We start from the raw sequence: 17,065 nt of genomic DNA, 5'->3' as shown, positions 1-17,065 counted from the left end.
CCGGGCAGTGGTGGTGCACGCCTTTAATCCCAGCACTCTAGAGGCAGAGGCAGGTGGATCTTTGAGTTTGAGGCCAGCCTGGTCTACAGAGCAAGATCCAGAAAAGGCACAAAGCTACACAGAGAAACCCTGTCTTGGAAAACAAACAAACAAACAAACCAAAAAAAAAACCAAAAAAACAAAAAAAAAAACAACCAAACACACAACAAAAAAACAGCCATAGGATGAAAGTGGTCCCCTGGAATACATAGACTTTTTTGTGACTTATGTAAAATGTCCTGGAGCCCACAAAATTTGTCCTGAGAGCTGGACAAAGCCTCCTAAAGAGAAGTTACAGATCCTCCAGCAAACATGGTTGAGATGTTCCTTAGAGCTGGAGGGGAGTTTCTTTGGAGTGATGGAGTGATGCAAAGCAGCTGGACTGCCATGATGACAGAGCAGCTGGTTGCCAAAACAGCGGCTACTTGGCTGACAGCTGCCACTCAAGGCAGCCAGGAGTTTAAAAAAAAAAAAAAAGGTCTGTCATCTGTCATTCAAAGGGCCCAGCACCCACGCCAGACAGCTAGACAGTTTTATTCATTCACAGAAAGAAAGAAAAAAAAATCAAAAGATACAATAAAGACCTAGGAAATTAACATTCTTAACGAAGGTTAACAGTGTTTAGCCCCTAGGCAAATACGACTTAGTGAGTGTTGGGTCCCTCTGATCTGTCACTTAAGAATTACTAAAGACTTCCCCACATTCTTTATTCATATATATGTTAAATTTTTCCCATGTGACCTCTGACATGTAACCTAAGGATATGGAACAGCAGGAGACTTCCCCACATTCCTTGCATTTACTGCATTTCTCTCCATTGTGCCTGCTTCCAGAACTCTTTAAACAGGAGGCACAATAGCAGGCCCACCACATTCCTCATGCTCCAGAGAAGTGTGTTTAGGTAGGCCCTGCGTGATTCTTAATGGATGAATGACCCACGAAGGCTCTCCCACACTGCAGCAATGGAATTTTACAGCAGCGAGGGTTCTTAGCACAGTAAAATTTGGGAACAAGTTGGTGACATTCATTGCATTTATAGACACTCCAGTTCAAGACTTCTAAATGTCTCTCTTTGTTTTGGGCTGAACTTCAATGTCATGTTATTCCCAATTTTCTCCGACAAGGGAGAACCAACCAAGAGTCATTTCTTAATGCTCTATTTTCTGTTCATTGAAAGTTTTTCTCTATGAATATCCTGCTGAGCAACTAACGCAGGGGGTTTTAAATTGAATCCACAATCTACCATAACCAGGCTCCTAGAGCATTTTTTCCCCATCATCACCGCTATGAGCACTGCTTTGAGAAGAAGCCAGCAAATCCGATTCCTTCTAAGTCAGTTTCAAAACCACCTCAAAGATCATCAAGTCCGTTTGCTGGCTCAACTGTTTGGAGGGTTTTTTTTTTTTTTGGTATCAGCCCAAAAGTCCAAAGAAGAGAGGAAAGATGGTAGAGTTAGGGCCACCTGGAGCAATTTGAAGTTGATTGTAAAAACTGTGTGGCACTCAGGCCGGCAGAGAAACTGTGGGTTTTACTTTGCAATAATGTTCTTGTACTCACTTTTAAACTCTTCTATTACAACTCAGATGTGTTTTGTTTTTGTTTTTTTAACTGACATATGTGTTTATACCCCCTATTTATTTTATTCTATCCATACCTTTCTTAGTTCTTGCCATCACTCTTGGGAATTATACCAAGTTGTTATAGCTGAGGAACTCAGGTAAGGCATCACGGAATCCTCATCCTCATGATCTCTTCAGAGACACTGGATATGTAAATAGACAGTAGCCTGAACCATACATATCAGAACTCTCACCCAAAACGTCTGCAGACATAGTTCCAGAAAGCTAATCTCCACCAGCAATTGGCCCCACATGAGTAGGACTGCCAGTCACTGCCAGCTTCTCTATTTTGCCCTGTTCCTCTGACTCAAGATCAACAGAGAAAGCCAAGAGTTCTGCATAAACTAAATAAAATAATACCATGCCACTTCAAATTAAGCTTCCCCATGCCAAATGACCTCCAACTACAGCAGATTGTAGGAGCAAAGGAACACCTTCTCTTTCTATTGCTAAGTATATGGCCGAGGCACATAATAAAGTGTACCATTTGTGTGACATGGGGACCTTCACAAAGAAATGAAGACTTAAAGTCAAAGGCATTGGGAAACATGTTTTTATGCTCAGGTCTCACAAAGAGGTGGGAGGTCTAGAGAAGTAAGACCGTGCCAAGCACATATGACCTAATGGTAGTAAGCTGGTCAAGGTCAAGGAGAGCTTGGCAAAGTGTGTCTAATGAGATTTGTCTCAGTATCCCTGTGTCTTCAGACAAAGGACGGCCTTTTCCTCCAAGTACCGGGGAGGTCTGGCTCTAGATGGAGTATGTTCTCGCCTGCTTTGGGGTGCAAGGGCAAAGGAAATGTGAGTGGCTTCCGTGGTCTACAGCTTTCTCGAACACCAGGATGCCTTGTATGGAGAGGGCTTAGCCTGAAGCCCACCAATACCAAAAGGCTTCCCGGAAGTCCTGGTCCAGGCCAACTTTTGGGACTCTGCCAACATGCAAGGGATGGCGACTAAGTTCTTAGCTATGAACTCTAAATAAGTGCTCCCTGGTGTCGCCCCTCCCTCCCTCTCGAGTCTCCTCCCTTCCCTCATTTCTACAGTTTAGTTATTTACTTACTTATTTGAGACTAAATTTATTCCATGTGTATATGTGTGTATGCACATATGTGTGTGCCGTCACAGGCACGTAGAGGTAAGAGGACAAGTCGATTCTCTCCTTCCAGCAGGTAAGTTTCAGAGATCTTGGGCTTGAAGGAAAGTGTCTATACCTTCTGGGACATTTCACTCTTTTGTTTGTTTATTTATCTCTACAAATGAAAATACTGGTGGTTCAAATACTTTAATCTTGGGTAGCTCTCACAGATGAAGGAAATGATAAACATCAGACTTAGGACAATTGCATCTGTTTTACAAAGTAACAGTACTGCAATATTTCACTATATTCGTATTAGACAAAGAAGAAAATGCAACAGAAACAGGTAAAGCTCTTTATCACCCTGCTTTCTCTTCCCATAATATCTTATATTTTATGTAGAGATGTGGAGATAGTTGTTTTAAATTTCAGGACACAAGGGGTTGTTGGTTTTTTTCCCCACTCAGTATTGAAGTAATAACAAAAGCCATCATTTATGGTGTACTTCGTGTACGCTAGGCAGTGACCTACTGCCTGCACAGAACCATGGCAGCCCTATGGAGAGGGTGCTGTGGTCTCACCTCACTCTCCCAGGTGGGCAAACAGGACAGCAAGGCAGAATCCTGTAGCTGACAAACCAAGAACCAGGCCTGGGCCTCTCAGGTGATCTTGCTTTAGAGCAACAGTTCCCAACATATGGGTCATGACCCCTTTGGGAGTCAAACAACCCTTTCACAGAGGTAAGACCATTGGAAGATGCAGATGTTTACATTATGACTCATAACAGTAGCACAATTGCAGTTATGAAGTAGCAATGAAAATAATTTTATGGTTGGGGGTCACCACAATGTGAGGAGCTGTATTAAAGGGTTGTAGCATTAGGAAGGTTGAGAACCACTGCTCTAAAGCTTTGCCCTGCCCACTGCGTTTCTCAGGCCACTTGAATTATGCCACATTTTGTTTTTATTAGTCAACTGTGTTTTGCTGTGGCACCAAGGACACTTCCAGGACAGAGCAGCATTCCTAGGTTTTCACCTTCTCAGTCCTAGATATATTGATGAACCAGCCTGTCCCCATCTTAGGTTTGAAAGTCATCTTTTTTGTTTGTTTGTTTGTTTTTTAGTTTTTGTTTTTTTCAAGACAGGGTTTCTCTGTGTAGCTTTGCACCTTTCCTGGAACTCACTCTGTAGACCAGGCTGACCTCAAACTCACAGAGATCCGCCTGGCTCTGCCTCCCTAGTGCTGGGATTAAAGGTGTGCACCACCACCACTCGGCCTGAAAGTCATCTTATAGTAAAGACAAGCCAGGTTTATTTCTGTTTGTGATTAAATCTGTTTCTCCAGGATTGGGCTATGCCCCACCTGTAACCTTAACTACAAATGGTTCTATACTGCCTGTTCCAGGAAATGGCAACCATGTCTTTGTTCCAGAAGTTGTTATAACCATCTTGCAACCTTACCTTTGTTTCAAAAATTTGTTACGACTACCTTGCTATGACTCCCTTATTTATGCCCAACTTGCAATCATGTTTTTGTTTCAGGAGGTCATTAGGACTAACTTGTTCTGATTATGTTTTCTCTTCCTGTAATCCTGCCTATTTTGCCTGCCAAATCTCCCATTTGGAAACCCCCTACCGCTGAGCTGTAAAAACCTTGTCTTCCTCACGTCCAATCCTGACCTCTTGAACCCCACCTTAGGGGGAGGCAACCTTTGTACATGAGTTTTTTTTAAAGCTTGTTTTAATTAATTGCCTGCTTTAATGAATTTTGCCATGACGATTTGGGACCATGGTCTTTCTCCTCACATCTTTGGGATTAACAGGATCCCCTTATCCCTCCTTAATCACTTGCACTCTGTAGAGTATGTGATACTTTCCCAGATGATGTCAATTTCTCCCATCAGTTGCTACTTGAACAAGCTGTATCTCCTCTCCTCATTTCAAGGTAGATTTCCCCACCATTTAATCGCTAGTGTATCTCTTCCTGCTTTTTCCTCCCTCCCCCTCTCACTCAGGAGTTAAGTCTCACCTGCTTTTTTTTTTTTTTTTTTTTTAGCCTCTGTCATTCACATACTTATCATTCATCAGAACACATCCGAATCATTGCTGCCCGCAGCTGGTGAGTCTCTTCTTGTGATGAAGTGGGGGACAGGAGAGGGCAGAGGGGAACAGCCACCATAAAACACTGTGGGGGAAGTCATCACTTTCTCAACTAGAGCCTGACTTCCACAGCAGAAGTTTGAATGAATAGAATTTAAATTTTGCCAGAAAATTAAGAATTTTTTTTTTTTTTCAACTTTGTGCTGACTTGGAAGGGGATGCCCGGAGTAGTGACTGGCCAGCCATGGAAGGAGTCATGCTGACTGCTGATTGGTGTCTGTACCTTACATGTCAGGATGTCCCAGCTTACTAATTTTACAGGAGCTTTAAGCTGGCTGCTGGCAACTGAATAGCACATAGGCTCTATTCAGCTCTAAAGCTTTCCTTTTATGTTATAGACAAGTTTCACTGCTAAACTAGCTGCTGAGGTTGACCCCATGCACTGTGAAACTTGTTCAAACAATAGGTAACACACTCCCAGGTTTCCTGCATGCTCTGGACAAATCATGAAGAAGCAGTCATATTCAACAGATACAGGAGGCAGCGAGGGACTGGAAATGTCACCTTCCTGATCCCCTCCATCATTCTGCAGGAGAGGAAACCTTGTCATCAACCTCTCATGTGAGCCAGAGGCACTAATTTTGCTGACAGAGCTTTGGTCCTAGGCAAGGCTACGCAGGCAGTTAATTATACCCAGAGTTAATTGAGTGGTCAGATTAACAGTCTGCTCTCAGGAGGTCTCAAAAAGGATTCCAGAAATTTAGGCATATAACACCCCCACAACAATGTCAAATGAGACATCATGTTCTTTTTGACCCTCCCTTTCAATTTGGGATGATGATTTCATTAATCAGAAGTTCTTCTCTCCCGTCATTCTAATTGACAGATGCTAATTAAAATAGCAAAATGGGATCCTCAAAGGCAGTTTCTTCTGTGTTTCTTAGATGACCGTTCAGTTCTTGACTGATTTAGCACGGCTCTTTCCCCTCCATTAACAGACAAGTTAAACTTTATATTCCCTTAAATTTTTATTACTCATAATTAGGAAGCGAAAAAATCATTTTGCATTTTATAACTTTAAATGTAAAACTAAATTGGATACTTAGATAATGTGGGACAGATTGCCAATATAAGGTAAGTCAGAAAGGGCTGATACACCAGCATCACCTCTGGATCCTTCATGTCACCAACCCCATCCAAGCCTATCCTCACAACAGAGGCTCCTTGGAAGAAATTCAATTTCATTCACTTTTAATTCAAACATGGAGTAAGTTTTGAAATTCCCCAGTAGTAAAATCTAAAAATCCAAACATTAAAAAAAAAATACTACATAAGATAATGGCTTTCTGGGCTTTGGAAATGGCTCCATGGGAAAAGAACTTGCTATACAAACATGAAGACCCATGTTCCTCATCCCTGAACCCCGAGAAGAAACTGTGTGTGGTAGTACAACCTGTAATCCCATCCAGGAAAACCCTTGAGGCTTCCTGGCCCCCCAGCCTTTGCCCCAAGCTGAGCAAAGACCCTATTTCAAAAAACTAAGGTGGAGAGAAATTAAAAAAAGACATCTGCTACCAACCATGGACCTCCACATGAGCGTGCACACACATACCTCCATCACAAAAGAAGTTGGCTTTGGTTCTATAGCCAAGGAGGTGAACAGAAAGGGGCACACATTTGTTTACACTCTGCAATCCTGGACTGTCATGGAATATTACTTTAACTGTGTAAAGGTGTGTTTCATTTGTTTCTGCTGCCTTTGTTAACGATGCAAAGACGTGTTACATTGGTTTGATTAAATAAAATGACCCTGGGGTCAGGAGACTGAGTCAGCAATTAGCTGACAGGAAGTGGTAGGGAGGAACTAAGTGTAGTGAGAGTTCCTAAGCTGGGACTGAGCAGAAGGAAGCGCTGTGTTTGGGGAGATGCTAGCAAGGAGAATACTTGCTACTCAGCCTCTCTGAGCTAACAGAATTTCACCTTAACCATTGAATCCTGAGTTCTGTAGAAGGATAGAGATTTAGATAAAGTTTCCTTTAGCGGCTGTGACAGAGCTAATGCCTGAGGGAACAGAATCCTTCCCTGGCTGTGCCCAGGAACCGCTGTGGTAGCTGCAGAGTTGCAATTGCTGTTTGTTGGAAGAGCAGTTGCTGAAAGGTGCAGCCACTGTATTGAATGCAAAAGAGCACCGGACAGAACACCAAACTACGTCAATACTCCACAACTTATTAAAATGAATGACTCTATTGTATCACCTCTCCGCATCACACATGCTTAACGTGTTTACATCTGTTTTTAACATTCAGATACACTCATAATGGGAAATCTGAGCACTGAGTGAGCATCAGGCGGTAGGCACTAGAATGGCCTTCCTTGAAAGTGTTGCCTTAGTCTAGTCTCACAGCAAAAAAAAAAAAGAAAAAAGAAAAAAGAAAAGAAAAAAAACAGTATTAAAGACTGATTCTACCTTATGCCCAAAACAAGAAAGAGGAAATTAGCTATGAATGAAATAATTTACATTAAATCAAAATATACTCAGTAATTACCTTTAATGGCATTGATTTTCTTTGACACAAATTTTCATTAAAATGCAATTTTAAGTTCTAGGCTGATCCATAGTTTTTCCTCTGAGGAGAAAATATTGGATTTCAGTGGTTTACATTTTGACTCTAAAATGAAATTATGCTCTTTGTCTCAGAAGTCTCTCTGTCACACTCACACACACTCACACACACACACACACACACCAACTTGGTGTGTGACATATTTTGAAAGGAAAGGAGAAGCAGGATGGTGAGGAGGAAAGCTGAATTTCTGATTCTTTGTTCTTCCCTGTCCCTCACGAAGAGACGAACCACCACTGCAGTCCGCTGAAGCCCCAGTGCAGCTAAGGGTTTCCACAACCGCCTTAGAGAATCCCTGTTCCCCAGGCGTTGGAAGCAATCGTGGGCTTCAGTCACGAAAATGTGTCCGTGAGAACCAGATGGCCACATATATGTCTCAAGAGATGAGAGGGCAGATTTTCTTGCAAAGTGGCTCCGACTTTGAACTAGCAGAGAAGCCCACTCCTCCCTTACTCATACCTAGTCCCAGAAGTCTCTCTAGAACTAGGGAAAGTTCCGATGACCATTTATATAATGACTTGGAAAGGACGTTTCCAACTGTGCAAATTGCTGCAAGTTTCCTTCTATGGGACAGAGTCCCGGAACACAAGGAGAAAGATGACAACAGTCTCTCTTGGTTAGCCTGGGACTGAGGTGGTCCTGGAAGCAGGAATTTCAAAACTGACAGTCTGCAGTGAGCCAGGACAATTGCTCCTATTGACAAGAACTGTCTGTTTCTAATTGCAAGTATTTGGGGCTTCACTGAGTGACCATGACCTAAAGATAAAGCCATTCTTCTATAGAAAATACGGATACTCCAAGATCTTTGATTTGGTGTTTGTGGCAAAGAATTAGGCAAAATAATCCCCTGGTAAGAAAAGGAAATTGGCCAGAAGAAATATTTCAGGAGGACAAAAAGGTGCTACTTAAATATATAATCTTATTTAAGTATACACATCTCATAAGTCATCCCAGCAACCTACCTACACTCTCATCTCTCCTTATCCCCAGACCAGCAGCATCCCTTTACCCTTTCTTCTGGCTAACATCGGATAATACTTTTCCTCCATAAACCTGACTTCATCACCAATTACAACTTTCACATATAGATAGTAGTAGTGGTGGCCTATAGAGGTGGCCCCTAGGACTTTGTCCTACACAGGCTCCCAGCATACAGTCATTTGATAGTGATGGGGGAGCAGGCAGGCAGAGAGATGGAGTCAAAGCTCTTGGGTTAAGATTCCATTCCATTTGGTATTCTTTACCAGAGACTGACCCAGCCCACTCTTATCTCAAAATTCCATATCTAGCAAATAGGATAAGGATGGGAAAGATGTCGTTGGTGTCACAGTGTTAGTAGAAGTTCGAGGTTCATCTAAAAACTCTTCAAGGCTCTGAGTGGATGCCACCAGGACAAACACACTCAGGAGACTAATAGAACTTGAAGCCCTAGACTGAATTTGTACCTATAAATGTCCCTTTATCTAATAATGTTGAAGGGACTTGAAACTGGAAGTGCATTGTGCACTACTGCCATGGAAAAGAAATGTCCCCTGTAAGCTTTGATCTTTCTGTTCCTATTAGAAAGTGTTTGGCAGCATCTGTAGCTTGGCTTCTGTGGCAGATTTTTTTTTTTTTAAATCCTTCAGTATTTAGGTGGCATATTAGCATTCTCTTGATGTTCTTGCCTAGACTTAAAGGATGTAGAAGCACTGAAACAAGCCTGTTCAAAGCACACATTTGAATCTATAGAGACAGCACTTGTATGGCAACAGATAGTTTATAGTGTGATGGTCAATGTATGGCAACTTTAAAGCCAGACATTTGTGCTCATTTCTGGAGGGGCCACCTTCGGCTGCTTGCTCAACCCTCTATTGCCATCTCTAAGACAATAATGATTGGAGTGACTGTTGTGCCCAGGTCCGCAAGTCCCCCAAGCAAGACCACCACAGAGCCAATATCCCATGCAAGCACACAGAGGTTTTTAATAACAAAACAAGCAAGCTTGAATAATGATTGGAGGGCTGTTTGAGATTGAGAAAAGAATTTGCATGGAGTAAACTACACAGAAATACTCCAGGCCCAGGGTATTTTGTATTTTATTATTTGTGGGGGGCCAGCCCCTACTTTTAAGACGAGGGTACTCTTGAGCAGGGAGAAGCAAAAAATATTTAGATAGAAAGAGATATCTAGATGACGAGGGGAAAAACAGAAACACAGGATAGCCTGGGTCAAAACCCACCAGGCCAGAACTTTATTCCAAAGGGCTTTTATAACAATGCCGGGGGGGGGGGGAGGCAAAAGACCTCCCCCTTGCTAGATACAGCCAAATGTAGACCTTTCCAAACACTTGGCACTCAGGCCCAATCACCCTCTTCTATAGCCCTGCTGGATAAAGCCAATGGGAAACCTTGGTGGGCTCCAACAATTATTTCCCTTTCACAGAGCTGTAGGACTATGAATGAAGATGCAGGCTCAGACTCATATTCAGGACCCAGGTCAGCATCCCTTAAACCTAGGGGGTGTTTAAAAAACATGCTAGGACTTGCACTCTGCTCCAAACCAGTTGAGTTGGAATTACTGGAGAGAGGGACCTCAACCTTGATATGCATTTTTAAAAGCTCTGCAGGTGATTGTCAAAGGCAACCAAGACTGAGGACAACTGATTTACGAACTTCCTAGCTTGTGGATTAAGAACTAATAACAACCAGCTGATGTCTGGCTGCCAACCATTGGGCTGGTTCACAGGTGTCTCTGCTAAGACTGTCTGGGTCTGCAGTTGGTGGGCAGAGTGCTGTGCCATTATTTTACCTTGCTCCTCATTTGGGGCTGGTAAGTTCTCAGTGACATATTTCAGAGCAAAGTAGCAAGGCTCCAGAGAGCTGAGAGAAGAGGATGGTAGCAAATTGAAGGGAACTTGGCTCCTTAAGTGGTTTCTAAAGGTGCCCTTATGTCTGAGTGGGAGAGGGGAGACCATGGAGCTAAGAGTTTAGACACTGGGTTGAGTACATTGGGATAATCACAGATGAGCAGTAGAGAAGCTGAACCTGAATGGGAAGTCATTGTATCCAGCTGTGAAGGGCAATAGCGGACATTTCTTATCTGTGGTCTAAAACAAGGAAGAGTTCTTAGTCTCCTATAACTTAGGAATCAATCTCTTCCCCTATCAGATGGCTTTTGAGGGCTGTTTTAGCTTTTTCAGACTGATGGTGGCTCTTTGAACCTGCATTTAGCTATCACTCACATGCTAAAACAGTAGAATCCATTGGTCATTCCCCGAGCTTCCATTTTCCCGCTACTACAGGGATCATTATATCTATCCCCTCATTTGCCTTGGGGATTTCGTGATGATAAAGAGAAACAGTGGCCCACAGAAAATCTAGCTGGAGCTCCTAGGAAGAAAATGGTGTAACTTAAATCAAGGTAATAGTATTGTCAGTGAGAAAGATGTGGGAATAAGGTAATACTCTTTTTCTTATGAAGTCTTTCTGGGAAAACCACAATGTTTTCCTAGGAGAGATTTCAACCCCAAGAATTATCCCGTAAATCCCAACATTCCATTTGTTCTAATGAGGCCACATGTTGAAACTGTCTGCCAAGACCCATAACACACCCAAGAGTAACAAAGTGATTTTAAAAAATGTGTTTATGCTAACCCCTAATGTCTTCCACTGTAGACCCTGACACCTCACTTGCTTTTCTTAATGTTCTCAGTCTCCTCAACACCATGACTGTGAACAACACCTGAGGTGAACAGTGGGTACATGGCTGCCATGACTTCACCACTGAGGTGAACAGTGGGTGCATGGCCACCATGACTTCACCACTGAGGTGAACAGTGGGTGCATGGCTGCCATGACTTCATCAATGAGGTGAACACTGGGTGCATGGCTGCCATGACTTCATCAATGAGGTGAACAGTGGGTGCATGGCTGCCATGACTGCCCCCCTGAGGTGAACACTGGGTACATGGCTGCCATGACTGCATCACTGAGGTGAACAGTGGGTGCATGGCTGCCATGACTTCATCAATGAGGTGAACACTGGGTGCATGGCTGCCATGACTGCCTCCCTGAGGTAAGCAGTGGGTGCATGGCCGCCATGACTGCCCCTCTGATGTGAACAGTGGGTACATGGCTCCTATTTGTGCTTGATTTTTCCTTTTCAAGCCATTGCCACTTTTCTATGAAGTTAGTTTAACAGTGCTATGAGAGTTTTGATCGTAGGTAATAATGTTGACTCTAGCTTCTCCTCCTGAATCTTAAATACTTCTCTTTCTACAGTGGACTAACCCAGCTAACCCAGTATTATTAAACAGTAACCCCCTTCCCTTTTTTTAAGCACACTTTTCACAGCTCTTCAAAATTTGTAGACCTTTTTTTTTTCCTACTTAAGCTCGCAATATCTCTTAAACTAACTATTCGTTCCATAAGCTCTTATTAGCATTTCAAACCTGATAATATATTACAGCTTTGAGGCATATCAGATCTTTTGTGCAGTCTGTCTCCAAAAATGTTCTCGAGAATTAAAATAAACGAGAGCAAACAATGTACTCTAATTTGTTGACAATTCTACTTTGTAAAACTTAGGTATGCTGCATGAAGCAAGAGGGGAAGGGAGAGATAGATGCGTGGGAGAAAGTGTAAAATGTGGATTTTTTTTAAAGAAATGAGTCGGGGAGGTGGCACATGGCAGGCAAAAAGATTACATAGGTGGGGACTAGACAATGCTAAGTGGTTGACAAGGGCAACGCTGATTTTCATGGAACGATCAAGAAACTCAAATTATTGGGACCCTTGTGGTATGTCGACTTTGAAGAATATCCTTTCAGAACGTAGGACTCTACTGATGAATCTAAGTGCTGTTAAACCCCAAGACTGCTCCAGTTCTCCTCTTCAGTCTCCTAGGAGGAGGACAGTTAGCCACTGTCTCCAGCACATACACTCCCCAAGGAGAAGAGGATGCTGCAGTCAATGTCCACCCACCGTCCAAAGGTACGCCTATTTCCTCCATGGGAAAGAAGCTAACAGAAGCATTGTGTAATTCACAGTAAGCATGTGACCCAGGGGGAACTGCCGTGGTATGATTGTGAGCTGTACGACAATAGGCTCAGGTGATTGAGCATTTGGTCCCCAGGGCATTTTGTCAAGTTCTGATACCTTTAGAAGGTAAGTGGGGAGGGAGGCACTAGGGGTACCACTGAGGTTTGGCACCCAGCCCTACTTCCTGGTCTCTGCTTCCTGTCTCACCAGGAGGTGAGGTGTGACATCTCAGCTGCACAATCCCTGTCACCATAGAGCCTCTTGCCACTTTACCTGCCCCAGGTAACCAGTGTTGTTGTTGTTGTTGTTGTTGTTGTTGTTGTTGTTGTTGTTTGCTCTTTGGGGGACCCACCACCCAGCTCCAAATAAATCACACAGGGAGGCTTATGCTTAATTATAATTGCCCGACCTTAGCTTGGCTTGTTTCTTGCCAGCTTTTCTTAACTTAACTTCTCCCATCTCCCTTTTGCCTCTGGGCTTTTCCCATTCTCTTACTTCTGTCGATCTTACTCTTACTCTGTGGCTTGCTGTATAGCTGGGTGGCTGGCCTCTGGAGTCCTCCTCCTCCTCTTGCTCCCTCTTCCCTCCTCTCAGATTTCTCCTTCTATTTATTCTCTTTGCCTGCCATCCCCACCTATCCTTTCTCCTGCCTCACTATTGGCTGTTCAGCTCTTTATTAGACCATCAGATGTTTTAGACACAGTAACACAGCTTCACAGAGTTACACAAATGCAACACAAACAAAAGTAACACACCTTACAATAATATTCTACAACACTTTACCCTCAGACTATAAGCTGAAACAAACCCTCCCTCTTTTAAACTGTTTCTTGTCAGGTATTTGGCCATAGCAACAAGAAAAGTAACTAATACAGTAGTCAAGGAGATTGCACCAGATTCTGTACCTTGCTGATGGGCTGTGCTGCATCACTAGTAAGGAGTTAGCATATTCCTACATTCATGTTTTTCTTTTCTTCTCCCCCCTCCCCATAGTGCTGGGAACAGAACTCAGGACCTTGTGCTTATTGGACAAGCACTCTCTACTCCTGAGATAAATCCCTAAATCCCTAGTTACAATTCTTATTGCTGGAACAAAATACCTGAAAACTGAATCTTAAGGAAGGAAAGATTTGTTTTGGCTCACAGTGTGAGGTACAGTTCATCATGGCAGGGAATTCACTGTGGCCAATGCTTGAAGCAACTGGTCACATTTCATTGGGTAACAGAGAAAGATGAATTCTGCTGCTCAACTCAGCTAACTTTCTCCTTTTTATTCAGTCCAGCACCCTCAGGGTATGGAATGATGCTGTCCACAGTTAGGGTGGGTCTTCCCATCTTAATTAACCCAGTCTAAAGACTCCCTCATAGCCATGTCCAGAGGGTTGTTTTCTAGTTGATTCTAGATCGTGTCCAGTTGACAATTAGTATTAACCATCACAGTCACCATCCCCACTCCTTCTAGAATCATCAACATGTTAGAAGGCAGGGCTGACATGTGCAAGGGAGAAGCTGGACCTGGTGACATCCTCTAAACTCCAGTAAAGCAATGCCCCCAACTTTACGTTGTATGAACCCCTAGACTACATTTCATCTTAAGCCAGTTTGCAGTGGGTTTTAGACCATTTGTGAAGTCGTCTATCTAACACGGACAAAGTCTATGTTCTATTTACTTATTTTTATTCTTTGACATTTTTATACATGTCCTCACATAAAACTGGGGACTCTCATGACCCTCAATACTGTGTAAACATCACCCAAGACAACAGAAAAATAACTACATAAGGTCTTCTATTTCCTTTGAGCTTGATGGCATGTTCATCACTAGTCCACACAATCCCCTTCTTAGCATGCTTCCTGCCAACATATTCCAAAATGAATTTCTATTCATTCCAGAAGGTGTTGCTCTGCCATTAAACACTAAGGCTTTTGATATTTGGAATTTTTTTTTTTATGTGGATTCCTCTAACAGCAAACTGCCAGATATATCCAAAAGAAACTTTTTAAAAACTTTTTTTGGAGGAAGATTATGGTGACAGGGAATTGGAAATGAACAGATCCAGGAGGCTTGGACTTTATTCTTAGCCTTCCAGAGACTTGTAGCCAAACTTGAGCAAGCTTTTATTTCATTGGTTTTTATTTTTTTTCCTGCTTCTTTGTAGAGAAGAACTAGACATTGCTCAAAATGAAGTGGTCAGAATGATTCAGCAACGAGAGGATGGCGTTTAAAGAAGGAAGACTTAAATACTAGGATCCTTACTCTGTAAGTATGAGAGTAGATACACCGAACACCAATTTGTTCACTAAATCCCAGGTTACTTGGAGACAGACTGAAGTTTTGGGGGCACATTTATGAATAGCAAGAGTATTGCACTCCATACAGTGATAGCAGAGTCTTTTTAAAAACAGAACATGAATAAGAGATCCATAAATGGATTAAAAGAAACCATTGGTGATTTATAGTATATTACACAGAGAGAGAGAGAGAATGCTGGACTTTATTAATCTGGGTCTGACCCATAAAAATCTTGTATTTATGTTCTTTATCCAACTGTAAAATAAATCCAAAAAATTCTCATAAGATTTTGTTGCTGAGGGCCTGAAAATGCTCAGCAGAAGGAAGACATAAATAGAAATGCTTTTATTTCAATGCACACATGCCCATAAATACAGGTTCCTGGAAGTTGTGCCCTTGTCTCCCACCCATTTTCCTGTCCAATTTGGTTCATAGTGGTACTGAAGTACAGAGCCAGGTGCCCTGAAAGCTAATCTCCAGTCTTCTAATAAATAGTTCTGGAATCTGTGTGTGTTTGTTTGTGGGTGGTATATGCATGTGGGTGCACATGTGTTTGCAGGTATGCCCCACTCATGCTTGCAAATGTGGAAGCCAGGAGTCAATATTAGAAGTCTTCCTCTAGCCCGGCAGTGATGGCACACGCCTTTAATCCCAGCACTCAGGAGGCAGAGGCATGCGGATCTTTGTGAGTTAGAGGCCAGCCTGGTCTACAGAGCAAGATCCAGGAAAGGCACAAAGCTACACAGAGAAACCCTGTCTGGGGGGGGTGGGAAGAAGAAGAAAAAGAAGTCTTCCTCTACCATCCTGTACTTTAGTTTTTGACCCAGGGTCTCTCCTTGACCATGGAATTTGCAATTTTAGATAGACTGGCTAGTCAGCGAGTGACTGACGTGCACCTGTCTCTTCAGCACCAGGGCTGCAGATGTGCCCTGATGCATTTGACTTTTTCAGGGATGGTGATCTGAATTCAGATCCTCAAGCATGTGTAGCAAGCACTTTACCCATTGGTCATCTCCCCAGCCCCCCCAGTTCTGAGATCTTGAACGCATCGTTTTACCACCTCGGCTTCAGGATCTTTATCTGTAAAAATGATGTTTAGATCATCTGACCTTAAGGACTCAGCTATCTCTGTAACCATTTAAACCTAGCAAACAAACACTGCAGGACAGGCAGGAGAAGTTTCTCCATATCAAGGAGTTGGAGAATGGTAGAGTTCTCAGACATCTTTAAACCCAAGGTGATTTGTACTTAGTAAAGAACTATGGACCAAGGGTGATTATGTGGGAAAAATGCAAGAATGCACTGAGTGGAAAGTAAGCAAGCGTAAGTGTGATGCCATTCAGGCTCCTAGGATTTTCCCCTCTTTTGCTCTCCCTCTCTCAGAGAAGCTACGTGCTGCAAAGACCGGGAAAGTAGGAGTTCACTTTGCTCCTTTGTGATTGACAGTGCCGCAGGCTATGACAAGCAATCTTTCATTGCTCAACCAGATAACAATGGGAACAAGACATCTTCTCCTTGTTATCAAATACAATATTTGCCATCTCTTGTTAGGGAACACGATACAATTGAACCACCAATCTTACCCTCTGTCTTCCTCTCTCCCACTCACAACTTATTTAAACAATGTTGGTTGATACTTTGGAGTCTCTTAGGCAATGTTCAACATTGTAAACATTTGCCTCATTCTGTCCTGTGTCCAACTTCTAAATTAAAAAAAAAAAAAGAAAGAAAGAAAGAAATGAAGGAGAAAGAGGGTTTTCTTTGATTGCAAATTCATCAGGGAGGTTTTGAATTTTTTTTTCAGACAAATTGCTTTAGGTATATAGACTTTGTAATTTGTGTGTGGCTAATTGGATTGCCTGATTAAAGGACATAGCCAGCATTTCAAGGTAGCAGTTGCTGGACTGAAGTGCTCTGGTGTGAAACCCTACCCCTCAGACTTGATTGAGATTAGTGGTATGCAAACCAGAAGAAAATCATGAGACTTCTCAAAGCAGGGCACTGGTAAGGAGGCTTTCACAGATTTCAGGGTTCTCTAAAATTCTCCAGGCGCTATATCCTGAGTCTTAACCTTGATTTAGGATCTCCATTCAAGATGCATGGATGCCATTCCATACCAACAGTAGTACCCTGTTATCAGTGAACTCTAACTAGGTTTTACATTCAGTCATTCAATGCAGTTCTAGTAATGTACATTTGCTATTAAGTTAATAATGTTAATGCACATAATGTTGATAATGTACATTACTAACCATCTGCACTGATTAATAATGTTTATCAGCATGACAGAAAGTAGAA

Source organism: Onychomys torridus, chromosome 23, assembly GCF_903995425.1.
Source record: "Onychomys torridus chromosome 23, mOncTor1.1, whole genome shotgun sequence".
NCBI classification, from domain to species: Eukaryota; Metazoa; Chordata; class Mammalia; order Rodentia; family Cricetidae; genus Onychomys; species Onychomys torridus.
This window is presented reverse-complemented; position numbering follows the sequence as displayed.